Source organism: Mixophyes fleayi, chromosome 4, assembly GCF_038048845.1.
Source record: "Mixophyes fleayi isolate aMixFle1 chromosome 4, aMixFle1.hap1, whole genome shotgun sequence".
NCBI classification, from domain to species: Eukaryota; Metazoa; Chordata; class Amphibia; order Anura; family Limnodynastidae; genus Mixophyes; species Mixophyes fleayi.
In genome coordinates, this window is record NC_134405.1 from 322,044,690 (window position 1) to 322,062,396 (window position 17,707).

General features: G+C 39.6%; 1 protein-coding gene across 1 annotated transcript in view; it reads left to right on the top strand.

Moving 5' to 3' along the window:
- The window catches only part of CCND2 (cyclin D2), a 484,289-nt gene that overhangs the window by 53,602 nt on the left and 412,980 nt on the right, over window positions 1–17,707 (top strand). Inside the window, exon 2 of the mRNA XM_075210201.1 lies at window positions 4,317–4,962. The gene's annotated coding sequence lies outside the window, so the exon portion shown is untranslated. The remainder of the gene's footprint in view (window positions 1–4,316; window positions 4,963–17,707) is intronic.

The following is a 17,707-nucleotide window of genomic DNA, read 5'->3' on the forward strand; positions in this document are numbered from 1 at the left end:
TTGAGCAAGACAAGAACAAGTTTGACCACGGTACATGGCTACATTGTATAGTATTTTTTTTTAACAGTTTTCAATGCGAGCAATGAACTTGCACTCTTGTAGCAAGACCCAGGTTGTGAAATGTTTCCCTTATACCCTTCTAGGTCCCTTCTTCTTAAATCTGTTCTTCCAGTCTTGTCACCGTTGCTATTCACTTCTAAAGCACAAAGGTATGCAGGACACCCAAATATTTACACAGCGTGTCTGCACCTACTGTGCAAAAATTGCTGTTCCAAAAACTATAAACAGGTACAAGACAATGAATCTTTGAAGAGAGATTCAGTTTAATGTAACAAGACGTGATCAAAATAAATAGTCCATGCTTGGAATATTAACACTCGGAAAGTTAAAATGTTTGTGTGAGTTTTTTTGGTACCAGGACATTTTTAAATACCCGTCACCTGCATAAGCAGTTTATTGTCATCATTTTAAGCTCATAATGTGTTTTAGGTAACAAATTAAATAAAATAAATAAACGATATACAGAAACTTTTTGAAATATTATAATAATCCAAAATATGTTTTAATTTTTTTTAAAAAAATTATAATTTTATTTGGTATAATTAAAATGTGTCCGTCCCCTACAGACAGTACAGGCAGTGATTTTGTGGGCTGAGCCAATATTCACGGGACTAGTGACACAACTGAGACTTTGGCAGCGTACTTGTGAAAATTGACGTAGCCCACAAAATGGCTGCCTCCAGTGGAGGTGATTTGAAAAGCAAAAAAATGGCCACGCTGTACCACAATTTGCATATTAATTTGCACAGGTGGGGCTGGTTTCATAATGCGAGACCATATTTGTGGAGGTGCAGAAGATAGATGGATGGAGTCTTTCTTCATGGGTTGTAGTCAAAATGGAAAATAAAATCTCTCCTTTTTTTGTTACACCATGGATCAAATTGAGATTTTTTGAAACTTAATTGAGATTTTTTTTTGTTCTATCTAACATGGTACAGCCAAAATGTCTACCGCTGGGAGCCTCCTTCATTTGCTGTTCACAAGTGTATTCCCAAACTGGCCGGTAGTAATCGACCAGTGAATGAGAGTTCAAAGTTCCTCCTGACTATAACTATATATATATATATATATATATATATATATATATATATATATATATATATATAATTCTATTTACATTTATTTATGTATGTATTTTTTTTGTTACTTTTTTTTCTTAATGGTGATTTTTGGGATTTCGAGTTATTGTCCATTTGGACTACCTTCCATTAAGAAAGAAGAAAAGATGATTTTTCATTTATATAATAAAGTTGTGAGTAGAGGTGTTGGAACCCAGGGAGGTGGGGGGAACCTTGTTTTTTGGCTGCCCCTACATACAGAGGCACTAGCCTCCTAGTTGAACAAATCTTGTGCCGGTTTTCAATACAGCAAGAAGACCCCACTCTAGAGAGCTCCCTGTTATGCTATAAACCATCCCAAACTGTCTAGCAAAAAGATATATCATAATAATCCATTTATTTTTATAGCGCCACTGATTCCTCAGCGCTGTACAGAGAACTCACTTACATCAGTCCCTGCCCCATTGGAGCTGAAAATCTAAATTCCCTAACACACAGACAGACAGACTAGGGTCAATTTGATAGCAGCCAATTAAACTACCATTATAGTTTTGGAGTTTTGGGAGGAAACCAGAGCACCCGGAGGAAACCCACGCAAACACGGAGAGAACATACAAACTCCACACAGATAAAGCCATGATCGGGAATCGAACTCATGACCCCAGTGCTGTGAGGATAGTTGGAGAGAGCGTGAGAGAGAAAAAGAGATGATTTGGGGAGGGAGTACACTAGCATTTTTTTCATTCTTAAATTAAAATCATTACTGCACAATACATGGGAACTTATTAGAGGTAGCAATTTTGCAAATTTGCGCTGAAACCATAGCAACCAATTAGACATTTGCTTTCATGGTCTAACCTACACTGGACTGATGGAAGCTATGTGCCTATTGGTTGCTATAATTCTAGTTCAAATTTGAAATATTTATCTCACTTTACGGGCTTGAGAAATGTTTAAGTTCTGAGGCCACAAGACAAGGTTTAGTCTGTGACTCAGGGCCGTAACTATGGCTGTACGACAGGGGCGACCCCCAGGGTGCAACGCTGCAGGGGGGCGCAATTTAGGAATATTTTAGGTTAATTTGGTTAAAATTGAGGGCTAGGGGGGCGGCATTTGTCTTTCTCACCCAGGGCACTACAATTCTAAGTTACGGCTCTGCTGTGACTGAAACATGAGAAGTATTAAAATAAAACAATAGTAATAATATATTTTCTACCAAAAAATTGCCACATTCAGCTATGAGTTTTGTAAAATACATAATTACATAATAGTATATGTGGAATATACCTTTCCTTTAAATAATTATAGAAGTGCATTTATTGTCAATGATATGGTTTGAATAGCTAATATGATAAATTGAATCTGGTAATACATATGTAATTCATATTTGGGTAGATACATATTTGGGTAGATACCATTTGAGCTGCTTTATCAATTCTTGAGTCACCCTATTTTAAATAAAGGGTTAACTTAAGAGGTCCAACAAACCCTCTGCCAAAAAGTAGCTGTAGTCTAAAACGCGTGGGTATCTGGAACATAGCAGTAATTGTTACAAAGTCCTTTAAGGCTGACAACTATAGTTAGAAGTTGAAATGTTTGTGGGATGCTACGAAATTATAAACAATTGGATCATAAAAGTTTTATTTTAAAATTGCTTGGAGCTGCTTTGCATTTCTTCCAACGGACTAGAAAGTCGTAGTCCTTCTGATGTAGCCGTGTATACTATCTTACGTATCCAAGTAGCCAGATATGATTAACGAAGGACTTTTATTTTTCATAGTAGTAGCTAGGGGAGGAAACAGGATCATCTATAGAAAGGTGTAAAGGGGAACATTTCTGTGCAACTTTGTGCTGAGCTTGATTTCATTCATTGAATTAAACAGTCCTAGATTTCTTATTATTTTTCAATGAAAAAACGGGACACCTATGTAGCCTGAAGTTTAACTCAGGTTATAAAATAAACAGATTGATGCATAAAGCAATTGGCTGCTCACCACACATCCTGTATATTTATGAGAGGTCAAGCTGTTTGGAAGTAATTCTAAGCACTGGCATCACCGCTCCTGCCTCTGTTTAAGGAGGCAACAGGTTGAGGAACGGCAGCGAGTGATCATATAAGCTGGTAACAGTTCAGGTCATATGGATGTGACCTGGGCAAAATATGAAGGATGTATTTAATTTAAAATAATTATACATAATTACCCTCAAGTATCAACTCCTATTGTTTGCAAACTCTTCACTATGCCATATGGCAGGAACACCACTAGATATCAGATGGTTGGAAGATATTTAAGCTGCATTACAACCAGTGTCGGGCTGGGCATGAATGGCCCATATGGGGAATGCAATGGTAAGGGCCCAAATAGGGACCAGAGAGGTATGGCCAGCCATTAGAGAGTGCTTGATCACCAGGCTGATCCACTTTACATCCCAGCTCTCCCTAGTCACACTATGATCACTGAGAGTGATCTATGACCCATATGTAGGACCCGTGGATGTATATATAAAAAAAAATTCACCTCTGGTGGAGAGGATCCAGAAATACACCTAATTTTTTTTTTTTTTAAGGAATTCTGACTATCAAATCAAACATCCCTTATACAACCAAATTACATTGTCCCACCAACGTTCCATAATTATAAGATTGCAGAAAGCACATTGCAGGCTACTTTGTAGACAATACTATAGCTATGTATTGGATCTCTGTTGGAAGTGTGTAGATGAGACGGGCATGTTAATTCACATATCTGGCACTTCTCAAAAAAATCCATGTGGTTCTCCAGCTCCTGTATTATGGATCTTCATTCTCAGGCTCTGTATCTCTAGTGAGGATTGGGATCATCTGTCTAATCAAATACTGGTCATAAACATACTTCCTATAAATGTAGAGCAGGAATGCCGAAAGACAGGAATAAATCCGTATAATAAATGTCCTTTTATCCAATTCACTGTAGGTACCACTCTCTCCTTGATAATTGAATCAGCAACATCCCAATGTAAAATAACCATACGCGTTTCTCTGCATTTTAATATAGCAGTTTCTAGAGGTACAGGGTATTCCTTGGCATACTTCATTGGCTGTTAGGTCCCAATGAATGGCTATCTTAATATGCTTTATCTATATGAGAGATTTTATTTTTTGTTCTAGAAAAAAGTTTGTCAATATACTAAAAAAAAAAAATATTTGTTCATTTTCAGCTATCTTCAATCAATTACAATTCGAAGAATACATGAAATGAACCAAGTAAAAAACATAGGTGCTTGGGATATGTTTTTTGATTGGATAAAGACCAAGAAATAGACAGACATGGGCGCAGTCAGTTTTTTATCCCAGAAATCCGTTCACATGGAAGAGGATTCCACTGTGGTTCAGAAATGGTCTCGACCCCCTAAAGACTGCTTGATAGTGAAAGAAATATTCAGCAACTGAAGTTCAGTTTCACAGTGGTCACAAAGACACTCGCTGGAGTTTGAACAGTAATAAGTGATCACTTGTTACAAAACAACATTACAGATTAAACCTTACTTATATATCAGCTCTGAATGGAGACAAACTGGAGCAGATCGATATATGTAATATGGCTTAAATATCTGAAAAACATTTTACTTGAATGCTGTCTGTACAGACCAAGAAACATAATGAGAGGATAGTACTATAATCTAACATAGAAAGTTCTTCCAATATAGTACCATTGTTGACTCGTGAAACTCGCATGAGATTCCAGAACGTAGACAATTGGATACGGAAAATGTCTACCTTTTGACTGAGAATGCCACAACTTTTACAGGCCTTAATTTTAAGTTATATTGTCACCGGACAGCTGAATAAATCAGACCTGCTAAGGTAGGATCAATGTGTATATATGATGTTGTATTGTTCCCGTCTGTATACCGAGAGAGGATCAATGTTCAGTTTAATTAAATATTCATAATATTACTTCTATTATTTCAAACAGAAAAGACTGTTTTTGTTATTGTTTTGTTATTTTAAATGTTGGAAGGTATGATATTGTACTTACGAGGTATGTCTATTAAATAACGAGACTGTGATTCCACTTAGTAAACAAAGCAATCAGAACCAGTTATAACTGCATACGTAGTAACCTTGAACCTGCATGACAAGTTGCAACACTCTATGACGTTCAGTTGATTGTGAGTCGCCATTTAATTTGGTTGTGTTTTCTGTAGAGTGCCGAAAAATGCTAAGTTTAAAAGTAGAACGTGTCCATTTGAAATTTTTAGTAAAATTGCACAAAACACCAACAGAATGACACAGATCCAAACCTGTTTTATAAAGTAATCACTTGTGATGAGACCTGGATCTTCCAGTACGATCCTGAAACCAAAACACAGTCAGTGCACTGGAAAACACCGTCATCACCAAGAATGAAAAAAGCTTGTCAAAGCAAGTCAAGATTCAAAGCAATGCTAATTGGGTTATTTTGGAAGAATGGGTGCCAGAAGGCACAACAGCTAATCAGCATTATTATAAGGAAGTTTTAAAAAAGCTGAGAGAAAGAGTCAGAAAGAAACGGCCGCAACTGTAAGCTTGCGAGCAGCGGCCTTCTCACCTCTTTGTCTGTTTTCCCAAGTTTGTTTATTAGTTTACTATGTTTGTCCCCAATTGTAAAGCGCTACGGAATATGTTGGCGCTATATAAATAAATGATGATGATGAAAATGGTTTCTTTCTTCACCAGGACAATGCGCCTGCTCACACAGCACTTTCTGTGAAGCAGTGTTTGACCTACAAACACATTACTACACTTGAACATCCTCTATATTCGCCCGGTTGCGCAACTTGCGATTTTTATCTTTTCCCAAAAGTTAAATAGGTGCTTATAGGGACACATTTTGAGTCAGTTGAGGCTGTAAAGAAGAAAACGGCAGATCTGTTGAAACAAGTGACAGAAATTGATTTGCTCCATGCCCTCGACCAGTGGGAAAACAAGACTACTGTATTAGTATTAGTACTAGTATAAGTATTAGTATGTATTAGTGCAAATGGGTATATTGAAGGGGACAAACACTACATTTGTAATACCAATAAATAAAGGTGAGTTATTTAATCAGTCTCATTATTTAATAGACATAACTGGTATGTACTTTATACATTTCAAATCTATACTTTGACGTTTCACTGGGAAAAGCCCAGGTCATCAAACTTTTCTCAATTTCACAAAGTACAGAATCATTTTTGCTCCTCTATATACACTGATCAACCACAACATTGAAACCACTGACAAGTGAATAACATTAATGTTCTCGTTACAATGGTACCTGTCAAGCTGTGGTATATATTTTTGTCAGTAAGTGAGTAGTAATTTCTTTTAGTTGATGTGTTGGAAGCCGTAAAAATGGTCAAGTATAAGGATCTGGGTGGCTTTGTCAAGGGCCAAGTTGTGATGGCTGGACGACTGGGTCAGAACATCTCCAAAACAGCAGGTCTTGTGGGGTGTTCACAGTATGCAGTGGTTTGTACTTACCCAAAGTGGTCTTAGGTAGGACAGTCGGTGAACCCGCGACAGGAGCCCAAGACTCATTGATGTGCTTGGGGAGCGAAGGCCTAGCCCATCTGGTCCAATTCCTACTGTACTGTAGCACAAATTGCTGAAAAGGTTATTGCTGACTATGATAGAAAGGTGTCATTACACACATTGCTGCATATGGGGCTGCGTAGCTGCAGACCAGTCAGAGTGCCCATAATTAACCTGGTCCACCTCCGAAAGTGCCTACTATGGGCACGTGAGTGTCAGAACTGGACCATGGAACAATGGAAGAAGGTGGCCTGGTTTGATGAATTTTCTTTTACATCATGTGGACGGATGGGTGCGTGTGCATCGTTTACCTAGAGAAGAGATGGCACCAGGATGCATTATGGGAAGAAGGTAAGCGGTCAGAAGCAGTGCAATGCTCTAGTCAGTGTTCTGCTGGGAAACATTGGGTCCTGGCATTCATGTGGATGCTACTTTTACCACCTACCTACACATTGATGCAGACCAAGTACATCCCTTCATGTCGGCGGATAATGCGCCCTGCCACACTGTAAAAATTGTTCAGGAATGGTTTGAGGAACATGACAAAGAGTCCAAGGTGTTGACTTGGCCTCCAAATTCCCCAGATCTCAATCTGATTGAGCAGCTGTGGAATGTTTTGGAAAAACAAATCAGAGCCCTGGAGGCCCCACCTCACAACTTTCAGGACTTGTTGGATTTGCTATTGACATCTTGGTGCTAGACCCCACAGGACACCTTTTGAGGTCTTGGACGAGTCAGAGCTGTTTTGGCGGCACAAGGAGTCCTACACAGTATTAGGCAGGTGGTTTTAATGTTGTGGCTGATCGGTGTATATAGCACAAGCGATGATGTGGCTGATACAGATTATTGTATTGATAGACTTATCCCTGTCTGTTAAAGTCTACAGCCATGCCAACGCCTGTGGTAGTCCCCGCTGGTGAAGACGTTCACAAGGTGTCTCTGGCTATATCTTGGGTAACCCTATTAAACATGGATCACTGCAGTACATGTATCGTTGTGGGGAAAATAAGTGAAATTTAAATATAGAGCAGAGCCTCATACACACAGGCATTATTACAACGGATCAGTACATGAACATACATATTTTTTGACAAGAATTTTTCCCTGCACCAGAGTACCTGCAGCGTTCAGAAGTGTTAATGTTCTGTAAGTACAGTGAAGTTCTAGGAAAATGTTTCTTATGTACATAATGCACTATGCTGCAGGGAGGCTTTAAGGCTTTATAAAAATAAGGTATTTTTCATGCTTTAACTGGTGTTGTTTTTCAACCTCTTATGTGTGAGAGGCCTAAAGAACTAATGTTTAACAATTTCAAAATGTCATATGTTCCCTGCACATATTTTGCAGCTGTCTCTGTGGCAGTTTGCAGTTTCTATGAACATTCTAATGCTCTGATTGGCTACAGGCTATTGTACAACTGTGAACATTCTAATGCTCTGATTGGCTACAGGCTATTGTACAACTGTGAACATTCTAATGCTCTGATTGGCTACAGGCTATTGTACAACTGTGAACATTCTAATGCTCTGATTGGCTACAGGCTATTGTACAACTGTGAACATTCTAATGCTCTGATTGGCTGCAGGCTTTTTCTACGCCATTTCAAAATCACTTTCCCAAAACATTAACCAGCAAAATAGGTGCTCATACCACAGTTTAACCCTGTGAATAATTAATTAATGGATATTAAAGCTATTCTTAGAAACGTGTATTCATACCTTATGCCTTCACCACGGCCCGATTTAGGCTCTTGCTTGCTCAGTTAGACCATGAAACGTGGAAGAGGGGTGGTTGCAAATGTTTCCATCAATAGAACAAAAGACTTTGACCAAGTTATTTTTCCTTCAGAGTAACTATCAAACTCAGTCATGACTTCTAGTGCTTTGGCAAGGGAAGGACCTAGGTCCTTCAGAAATCTGGTTATGCCATCCTCATATACAGCGATTTCTTCTGAAAAAGGCACCCCCTCAGACCTGCTATTCTCAGGTCATTGTGCAAAATGGGCTCCAGATTCTCCATGGCTATAGTGTATAGTAATGGGGATGCCAGGTTCCCCTCTCCAACCGGATATAAACCTATGCCCAACCATTTGCACAAGCCAGAGAGGAACTGTACAGGAGCTGGATCCATTTAGTGAAATTAATTTCTCCAGCCATGCAAGTAATAAATGCGGTGCACAGTGCCACTGGATGGAGTCAAAGGGCACCCTGGTGCCAACTGTGTCATATGAGAATGTGAGGTTGGCAAAGACCTGATGTATGTTAATTTGCCCATTGAACAACCTGTTTTATCAGCGCTAATAATGGATATGCAAGGACAGTATTTTGGCCAGGATTATGATATCAGTCAGCCATAATGATATTAGAGAATACGATTTTGTTATGTGCTTACTGCAAATAGGACTTCTGGCATGAATGGGAGCTAGTTACCAGATGGTATGAACAGCCTCAGTTGCATGACCTCTGCAAAAAAAATTCTAGGATTAAATAGCAAGTAGTACTGTGCCTGCTGCTTGTTCACCAGTAGAGGACAGAATAGCCCCTTCCACTTCCTATGACGTCAAGGTGGGCACCGGAATTTTAATTTGGTCGATAGATAAAGTGGGCAGGAACACCTTGGACAGATAAGAAAAGGCCATATTTGTTTTTTTTTTGTTATCAACAAACTCTCTACAAACTTACATCAACATCCTATCCCTCACCCCCTTTACTGTTGCCCTTTTTTTTTCTGCCTCTACCGTTTGCTTCACTGTTGACCAAATCTCTGTTTCCTATCACAGAACATTCACTTCCTTGCTCCTATCACTGTTTTCATCTTCTTCATCTTCGTCACAGTTTGATGTCTATGTTGGTATCACCTTTTATGTCTGCTTTCTATATATCGCACTACACCACGGCTCTGTGATGTATTTCTGTAGGCCGCTTCTTCACTTTGGAGCACAAAACCCTTCAATGTGTATAGAACGTCATCTTTTACAACCACTAAACTCTGAAACCAATCACTTCCTTTGCAAAGAAGTACAGTGCATGTAGGGTTGCCTCCTTTTCTGGGGAAAAATACCAGTATTTCTATCCTTTTTTTAATCACGTAGGCTAGAAAAGCGGAATAGTTGGTGATAAATTATGTAACTATTGTCAATTAAGTAATTACCAGCAGGATATGCTTCAATTATTTAGGGAATTTCAATGTTAGAAGTAATATTGCCATATTTCTGTTTCTAAAATCAGGAAAGGTTCATGGTTCAATTTGGCTACATATCAGACGTGATATGGCTGCCGGGTCTGTCGGAGGGGCCAGATTAGGCCTCTTTGTAAAGTTGGAAGATGACTGTTGTACACACAGGTCAATAAAGGCCATCATGCCTGATAATGATCCTTTTGATAGGATCATTATCTGGCATCACTGTTCTTTTGAGGGCAAACACCTATGCTTTGATAATTACCATGATAATCAGGCTGTTTAGCATGGTAATTGATCTGGATAATATGTAAAACAGCCTGGTCAGCATGCTAATTATGGCCACTCCCACCACCCTGCTCCAAGTCAGCACTCTACACCAGATGGAAATACTGATGTGGATCAGGGGGCTGATTGGGGAGGGTCAGAGCGTTGCTCAGTATTGTAGATAACAAAACACAGATATAGGCCCTCTTTAAGGAAAAAGATCAGTTCTTACTGACATTTATACATAAACATCCACTCAGGGTTGTTTTTTTTGTAGCCGGCAGCAGCTCACAATCCCTGTCTATGATTTAATTAGTTAAAGCCCTTTGCCTAATTTCAGCCTAGTTTGTGAATGAAAATCTGCCGCGTTCAATCACCTCTTCTGACACTAGACAAGGTTATTGAGGTGAGAAGACGCCTGCAAAGAACAGCAAGGTATCCGATATCTCAGATTACAAGAGGAAGATTTGCAGATAGAGACTTCCTGAACGGCGTTTTATGGAATGTTTATAAAAAAAAACAACAAAGGTTAAATCAGGTAAAAAAAAAAAAAAAAGTGTTAGGAGTTCTGAGGTGAGCACGAGGAAAAACATGAGTGGATCGGAATGTGTTTTATAGAGCCCACCATGTGACTCTTTTTCCCCTCTTTTGACATATGTCATGTAGTGGTTAATGGGGCAGAAAATCAGTGTTCCTTAAAGTACTCTCTCTGTAATCAACATCCTTTGAGAGATTAAGTTACCCTTTTTATATGCATTCCCACGGAGGCTGCCAGAAAGAGAGACATTGAAAGCACTGGAACGGATTCTTAGGAATTAGCTCCTGTATGGATGGGCTCCACCCCTGGATAATTTGTAATCACAAATCCCCAGCAATCCATAGGGAAACAGGTATGCATTACACGCACCTTTCATTTGGTATAATAGTATAATACTAAATATATCTCTTAAGTAGAATGCCACGATTTCATAATAGGGAGTTCCATTTGTGCGTAATATAAGTAGTATATATAGAGTACACATGGATTGAGTGTCATATGTGCTTATAAGATATTTTTCCATCCATACCTATAAATTCAGTTTTTGGTGTAATATAATAAGTTAAACCCTGTTTGAAAAGATTAGTTACTTGGGATCCTGTGCAGGAAGTAGGGGCGTCTGGCCTGCGTGAACACCGGACTACAGATAAGTCCACTTTCGTGACAATTATTATTTCAACCGGCATGGAGTTCTCAAGTTTGGTGGAATTATCCCTTACCACTGTCCTATGACCAGTGAAGCACTATGGGAGAGGAAGGAAAATCTGCAACTTTCATACAGGGATATTGTGGCACATTCCGGCTCGTCTACCAAACTTCAGGGGTTGTCATATCACATTATTAATATAAGAGACGTTCTCCAGCTGTATACAGTAATCTATTATTCGGAGGGATTGGGACTTGGAATTTTCCGAATAACGTTTTTTCAATCATTTGGAGTTCCATGCCTAAAATATGGTAAATTACATTTTTAAAATTACCCCACACTGCCTTTGGCACTCGATAAATTATTTTGCAGTTCTCCTCGCAGTTACTTTATAAGGGAATGCAATAAATTGTTTTGCAGTGCTCCTCACTGTGACTTGAAAATGAAAATGCTACCTGATTTATATGTATGATAGTCTCACGGACAGCAGTAATTATTTACTTTTATTTCTTTCCAGTTTTCAGATAGACAGCTTTTCGCAAAAATATTTTTATACATAGCGCACAAATACACATACTGGGACAGACGATTTTACAAGAGTTGCGTACTAAAGAAATTAACAAAAAGAGAAAGTTTTGTTGTAAATTCACAAATGTTTTCTGAATATTAAACCGCCTTGGTTGTAAGTGTAAATTTGTAATTTGGGCATTGCTAGTGTGCACCAAAATAATTGTTCATAGCAGTTAATTTCAGAAGTTCCTATTTAATGTGATATGTTAAGCTTTAAAAAAGTTTTTAATGGAGGTTTTTAAAACAAACACACAAACATTTCTTGCGTCAATTTAATGAAAAATACACACAATAAAGACATAGCATAATGTCATATTTTGAAAACCGACAAATACTCAAAACAAAACAAAAAACTGCGGACTTGCTGCAGAAGTTCCGATACATAATAAAATGCTATAATTGTTTTGGGAAAATGTAACAATTTTTTTGTGCGTATGTCCCAAAAAACTTTAGAAATGTTACCTCATTTTAAATGTTACCTCTCATGCAAAACGGAGCAGTTTACAAAAGATATGAAGACACATTAGTTGAACATGTATGCTGTAAATCCATGGAAAGCTATACTCAGTGGCCATTTTATTAGGTATGCCTGTACATTTGCCCGTTAATGCAAATATCTAATGAGCCAATCACGTGGCAGCAACGCATGCAGGCATGAACAAGAGGTTCAGTCCAGACCAAACACCAGAATGTGGAAGAAATGTGATCTAAGAGACTTTGACCGTGGAATGATTGTCGGTGCCGGATAGGATGGTTTGAGTATCTCAGAAACTGGGTTTTCATGCATATCATTCTCTAGAGCTTACAGAGAATGGCGCGCAAAATGAAATAAACATCCAGTGAGCCGTAGTTCTGTGGGTATAAATGCCTATTTAATGAGAGAGGTCAGAGGAAAATGGCCAGAATGGTTCCAGGTGAGTTCCATAAGTGGTAAGCAGAGAAGCATCTCTGACTCCACTGCGCTACAATTGCAGAAGACCACACCAGGTTCTACTCCTGCCAGCTAAGAACAGGAATCTGAGGCTACATTGGGCACAAACTCACCAAAATCATCACCTGGTCTGACAGATCTTGAATTCTGAAGTGACATGCAGATGGTAGGTCAGAATTTGGTTTAAGCAACATGAATCCGTGGATCCGTCCTACTTTGAGTCAACAGTACAGGCTGCTGGTGGTGGTGGTGGTGTAGTGGAATGTTCTCTTGGAACACATTAGACCCCTTAATACCAGTTAAGCATTGTTTAAATGGCAGAGCCTACCTGACCATTTTCATCCCGTTACAACCACAGTCATCTAATGGTTACTTCCAGTAGGATAATGCGCTGTGTCACAAAGCACACGTCATTACAAGCTGGTTTAACGCACAAGACAATGAGTTGTGTGTTGAATGTACTCCAATGGCCTCCACAGTCACCAGATCTCAATCCAACAGAGCACCATTAGGCATACTTGCCAACTTTTTGAAGTTGGCGTCTGGGAGCTGTCGGTGGGTGGTGGGCATGCAGGGGGCGGGCCTCAACAAATCGTGTAATTTTGACCCCGCCCCCGTAACGTAATTCTGCAAACGCATCAATTTACAGCGAGGGATGAGGTCACTGCATTTTGGATTTAATTCTACCTAGTTCACTAGGAAGTGGGCAGATACGGGAGGCTGCCATACTCTCCCGGGAGTCGGGAAGACCTACCCGGAATCCGTGAGTCACCCGGACATTCCGGGAGAGTTGGCAAGTATGTCATTAGGAAGTGGTGGATTTGGAGCATAAATATGTGTCTAATAAACCTGCAGCGTAATTCTATCATGTCACCATGGACCAGAAGCTCTACGAATGTTTCCAGCACCTCCATCCATGCAAGAAGAATTCAAGCTGTTCCGGGTCAGTAATCTGTTCCAGACTAAATTTGAAAATAATATAATAAAATAACTTGCATATTGCTCTTAGGTGTGGCACAGCCTATGTAGCATGAGAACAAAATCCAGCTTTGACAAAAACAATTATATTTCACCATAGTGCACTATGTTTTTTGCTGCGGTTACTGGATGCAATTTGTGTGTTGCACATACAAAAGTGTGTGTGCACAAGGAACCTGCACTTGCACTGCTGTATTTTTAGACTGTCGTGCATGTGGTTAGCGTGGTAACCATAATGCATGCACAGCACACTTGTCACATGAATTTATATGTCCACAGTATGTTTTCTCTGGTACCTCAAATATCATCCATAGACTCTAATTGAACAGTGCCCCCTTGTGGACAAATTGTTACACAAAATGGAGGAATAATTAGTTGCCACTACCAAACCGTGGTGGGCATTTATAACGGGATGGACAACCATGTGATAAAATATATCATATCTAATTGCAGAGCTTAATTGCTGAGAATCATGCAGTGTTCCAAGGTCAATTTAGCAATAATTATTGAATATGATCATTATTTTAATCATAATTGCTAACTATTCCGACCTCTCCTCCACTAGATGCGGGGGTGGGTGGTACTTGCATCATATAGGTGTTATGTGCGTATTGTCGCTAACCAATAACGATTGTCGAACCTCGATTTGTGTTTCCAACGCACAAAGATTTATTCGCAATAAGTGGAAAAATATGCTCTAGCGAAGTAATAGTAAATACAGCCGTTACTTATCGCAGGCGCTCTGGATCCAGTGCAGTCATTCAATCCTGAGGTCTGGGGACAAGATGTCTGCACTCTGGATCACAAGCTGCTGCTTATATACACAATCAAATACAGTAATACAATGAAGATGGTATGGCTTGCATCTATTGGTCCGGGTCTCAGGAATGTCCAAGGGGTCGTCAATCATTGGCTGGTTCATCCTAAGGAATCCAAAGGAGGGGGTCATCTCTGCAGGGGGTATGCTCTGCTCTTCCCGCCAGAATTCCTTAGTCTTAAGTAGTTCATAATTCCCTATCATTCATAACTTGCGTATGCACTCTGCGATTCCCTCGCAGAGTGCACCAAACAGTAGAATATGTAACAAGGTTCATTATGATACCACTCATGATGTTATTCCTTTAACCCGTTCCGTGTATTTCGCTAATATGCATGTAACTCTGATATAACATATAAATACTACTATATTTCGACATAACTGACTATGTGTTGCAACTACCAATAATGTGTACTATTTTATAAGTATGCGTGTTTGTGCGAATGTATGGTAAAAGACCAATTACTGTTGCTGCCACGTGTAGTGGATGCGTACGCCCTTTCACGCCGTAGCGTGCCCTTGTACGCCGTAGCCTACCGTACGCATCTTTTCAGACAAAGACAACCAAGTTTGCTGGACTTTAATTGAAATGACTTTATCCAATTTACTGACTTCGACATAGGCCCGCCCCCCTGCAGCACAATTATGCAAATTACGTCCTTACATTATACATTGTGACACGTGTCCCTTCCAGTAAAAACAGCACTTCAGTGTCCAGCCTACTAATACTTTAATATCAATACTTTAGTTTACATTTCTCTCTGACATTAATTGTGAGAGTGAGGAAACAGCGGGTCTGCCTTTATACTATGTGTCACCTTTCTGTGTTTGACTGTTTTTATTGTATTGGTAGAAAAAAAATGCACTTTACTCTAAAAGTACAGTTGGAAGGCTCAAAAGGCATCCTGAGTATCAGAGAACAGTCCTATCCTACAAGAGTGTAGAGCTATAGCGGAATACTTTTGGACCTCCTCTCTGCTAGAGGACCCGTATTGTATCCTCACAAATTCCACTATCAAGGCCCCGTCCACTTCACATGAAAGCGATACGGGATCCAAGAAAGTGTCCTTCTCTCCCGGGAGTCTGGGAGGACTCCTTGAAATTCAGGAGTCTCCTGGACATACCAAAAAAAGGAGTCAAGTACGGGTAACATGCAGGTCCTCTCATGCAGTGAAAATGACTGTGTGCCCCTCGACACAGCAACAAACACTTCTAAAAATGTGTCCTCCACCCCTTTATCTTCTTTCAATAATCACGCTGTCCGCCAAACTCCTCACATCGGCCTTCTGCTTCTTCACAAGCACATTGGGCCTGATTCATCAAGACATAGTGAGCACAGCATGCGTGTTTTAAAACGCACGGAATTCGGGAAAGAAACAGATTTGAAGTTATGTGCGCTGATGGATTATCATTACCTATGTCATAGTTGCCTGCTCTCCCTGACTCCCGGGAGAGCAGGCAATTCTCCCGGATCCCGGCTAGCTCTGTTAAATTAAACAGAGTGGGTGGGGCTTAGTGACGTTTTGCATACATCATTGTGCCCCCACCACCTGTTTTTATTGGTTACAAATACTGATGACAGTTTGGGGGTGGGGCTAATGACGTGATTCTTAGAACCCCGCCCCCACACACCCACCTGCCTCCCGGAAAACAACTTGCCAATGTTGGCAAGTATGACCTATGTGGAATATAAATTAACATAAGAACGCGCAGGGGGGGGAAAAATCAATTAATGTCACCTGTTAATAATATAGGCATCAGTTACAAAACAGTTAAAAAAAAAAAAAAATATATATATATATATATATTTTTATTTATATATTTTTTTTACATGAAATACTTTTATTTGGATGTTCTTAATGTCACCTGAACATAAAATACATTTTTACAGTTGTTCCTGATTGCGAACACATGTTATATTATGCATACGATATGAGAATGTCATTACTACTGATCAGGACTTAGACTAGCCCTGTAGCTGGAGCAAGAGATACGGCAGAAAAACAAGTTTGGGATGCCCCAAGCTTGAGTCGGACGTCGCTATGTGCACTCCAGTTTGGCACGCCCTTACTGTACACTGACTAAGGGTGAACATCCCTTCCCCCGCCCGGTTCCCTCCTTGAGATTGAAGACTGCAGTAAATATCCTTTGCGTATGAAGATGAATTGAACTCCGCTATGTTTATTTGCGTATAGTTCAGTTCTCGGTATGCGCAGATCAAATTTGCGAATTGTACACACAGAATCGACATTTACGTTCTTTGATGAATCGGGCCCAGTGCGTTTCCTAATTTCTACCAGCGGAACATGGACAATCTTTGTTTTCTATCTGAAAGAGACTCAATGCTTGTGCAATGACAGGAAGAAAACAAACTTCAATGATTTTTGACAGGAAGGGTGGAGAGCCAACTAAATCTGCACCTTATGGGCGGAAAACGGTGGAAGAATCTCCTGAAATGCCCTATAGTATGATCCGCTGGAATATTGGTAGAAGAAGCTTTTACCAGTGGCCAGAATTATCCAGATTTGCTTTTAAAACGCTTAAATCTTAAATAGCCAACAATGGACAACACTAAATGTAGCCTCCCCGGCACATGATTCACAAGAACAGAAATTACAATATGTAAAAAAATGTACTATCCTGTGATAGGTGTACCATAACATAGATTGGGATCAAATAAATATTCAGCTACAAGTAGAAACTGAATTCCATAAGATATGGAAATATATAGCAATGTTGGTCAGGGGTAGTTGTCTTGTGTGAAATTGTGTAACGGGTAATAGGGTAAGGTAGTGAGGTTAAGAGGGTGGTTGAGGAATATTATAAGCTTGTCTGAAGAGGTGGGTTTTGAGAGAACGTTTGAAAGTTTGTAGACCAGAGGAGAGTCTTATTGTGCGAGGGAGAGAATTCCATAGAGTGGGTGCAGCCCGAAAAAAGTCCTGTAACCCGGGAATGGGAGGATGTGATAAGGGTGGATGAGAGACGCATATCTTGTGCAGAACGGAGTTGTTGAGTTGGGAGATATTTTGAGACAAGAGAGAAGATGTATGTTGCTGCAGCTTTGTTGATGGCCTTGTAGGTTAGTAAAAGTATTTAAGTATTTTTATATAACTAAAACCATTAGTTATA